Source organism: Nansenia antarctica (genome assembly GCF_963989245.1).
Source record: "Nansenia antarctica genome assembly, contig: SCAFFOLD_461, whole genome shotgun sequence".
NCBI lineage: Eukaryota > Metazoa > Chordata > Actinopteri > Argentiniformes > Microstomatidae > Nansenia > Nansenia antarctica.
Genome location: NW_027662920.1, coordinates 17,501 through 20,000, shown reverse-complemented (window position 1 = coordinate 20,000; position 2,500 = coordinate 17,501). Strand labels below are relative to the sequence as shown.

General features: G+C 55.4%; 1 protein-coding gene across 1 annotated transcript in view; it reads left to right on the top strand.

Annotated features, from left to right (window-relative positions):
• The window catches only part of LOC308175393 (uncharacterized protein), a gene marked incomplete at its 3' end in the record, with an annotated part of 17,114 nt that overhangs the window by 10,720 nt on the left and 3,894 nt on the right, over positions 1–2,500 (top strand). The window lies entirely within an intron of this gene.

The window sequence follows — 2,500 nt, the reverse complement described above, 5'->3', positions numbered from 1 at the left end:
GTGTAAGGGGGGGTGGTGTGGTGTATGTGTGTATGTGTGTGTGTCTGTCTGTCTGTGTGTGTGTGTGAGACGGTACAGTAATTGACCAGCGCTGCCCTGTCCTCACCCTGACCTGCACTTGTCCGCGTGGGGTTGCCAGGTAGGCTGCAGCAGGCCTACCAGCGGAGGTGGGGACGGTCGGGTTGCCAGGTAGGCTGCAGCAGGGCGGTAGGTAGGGGTCGACCAGACCCTAGATGACAAGTGAACAGATCCACGTGAGCATCTGGTCCGCGGCAGGCAGCCATCTGAGATAAATGCTGATTTCACCCTTGAACGGTTTTTAGGTTTGGGGATGATAGCTGATGATAGTCCCCCCCGCAGGCTGCTCATTACTCATTTACCTCCACCCTCACCCCTCCCTTACCCTCCCTCACCCACCCTCACCCCCCATCACCCCCCCCCCCCCCCTCACCCTCCCTCCCTTACCCCCCTCACCCTCCCTCACCCACCCTCACCCTCCCTCACCCTCCCTCCCTTACCCCCCTCACCCTCCCTCACCCCCCCTCACCCTCCCTCACCCTCCCTCCCTTACCCCCCCTCACCCTCCCTCACCCTCCCTCCCTTACCCCCCCTCACCCTCCCTCACCCCCCTCACCCTCCCTCACCCTCCTGCACCCTCCCTCACCCTCCTTCACCCTCTTACCCTCACCCTCCCTCCCTCACCGACACCCACCCTCAGACACCTGCATCCACCCCAACACGCCCGCACCACGTTCGCTCGCAGGCACGGGGCGCGACTAAACACACACATCACACACAAGTACATGCACACACACACACCACATAGTCTTCAAATGCAATGAGGTAACACACACACACACACACATCTCACACACAAAAACACATACACACACCTCTCTCTCACACACACGAGGTAACACACACACACACACACATCTCACACACAAAAACACATACACACACACCTCTCTCTCACACACACGAGGTAACACACACAGACAGACGCACACGCACGCACGCGCACACACACATACCCTCAGAGCCCAGCACTGGGTGCGGCACAAGCAAGCAGCTTAATTCTATCAGGCTGCAGTCGGACAGCCATAATTACATTTGTGACACAAATCCTGCCTCTCAAATTGAGCGTTTTATTCCTGAGAGCACCCGTCTCTATTTTTAACCCCTCGTTCCCCGTAAATCCCACTTTCCTCTCAGAAAGTCAATTTAGGACTTAAAAGCCGTGGCTTGGCTTTCCCCGCGACTCTATATCGCCACTTTCCAAGTCTCATTTTGGCGGATTCTCCCCTTTGAAGAATAGGAGTTGAGGAGAAAAGTGTGCGTGCGTGTGTGAGGGGGGAGCAGGGGCGGGGCGGTGGTGGGGGGAAGATGACTTCACTTCTGTATTTGTCATCTGTAAGTACGCTTTGAGGTGCAGATGTCACTCAAAAGTGTCACCTCCTTACCCTACGAGACAGGTTTCCATGCACGCCAGCTTACTGTAGGTATCGTTCAGGAGGTACAGTGCTGCTTTGAAGCCGAGGAGAGAGGCCGGCGGAGGTAGAAATCAGAGGACGGGCCTCATTGTAATGCATGGGATGGATCCAACTCCCCGGTACGGTATAAAATACCTTTCCTCATTCCGTTCCATGCATGACAATGAGCCCCTCCGCCCATCGCTGCCTCCGCCAGCCCCCCCCCTGCCCTGCCCCCCCCTGCCCCCCCCCCTGCCCCCCGCCCCCCCCCTGCTGTGAAGCAAAACATTCTGTACACTGTGAGTGGATCTCTGGTCTCGTTAATGGTTTTATACTTCAGAGTTTTTTCTCTCTCTCTCTCTCCCTCTCTCTCTCTCTCTCCTGACCCCTTTTCTGCTCCTCTGTCTGCGTGACCTACTAATGCATTCTTAATGACGCCTCATTAACATAACTAACCAAGGGAACGTGCCGGGTGGAATGCGCACCGTACTGTGTACTGAGACCCTCTCCTGCATGACCTGATTGCTCTTTTCTCGTGTTCCTTTTCTTTTTTAACCCTGCCTCACTCCCTCCTTCACAGCCCTCCGCGGTTCTGCCGTTTCTGTCGACTCCTCTGACCCTCGTCCCCCCCCCCCTCCTCCCCCCCCTCCTCCTCTCGTCCGTCCCCCCCTCCTCCTCCTCCTCCCGTACCTCCTCCACCTCCTCCACTTCTCTTCTTGGCCCTCCTTAAACTGTGTCAGTTGCCGTGTTCGTCTCCTTGTCCTCTTTCCTGTTCTCTTCATCTCTCTCTCTCCTCTGCTGTCCTTTCGTTTCCTCTCTCTATTCTTCTTCTTCTTCTTCTTCTTCTTCTTCTTCTTCTTCTTGACGTGTTTAGACGGTACATGAACACATCCTTTCCCCCCCTTCTCTTCCCTCTAACCATCCTCCCACCTCTACATATGACCCAATGCATTTTGTTGTTCTGTTCATCTTTTGCCCTCCTAAAAATTCCACACCTATCACCCGGGAACAATTTCCACCTTCTCCCT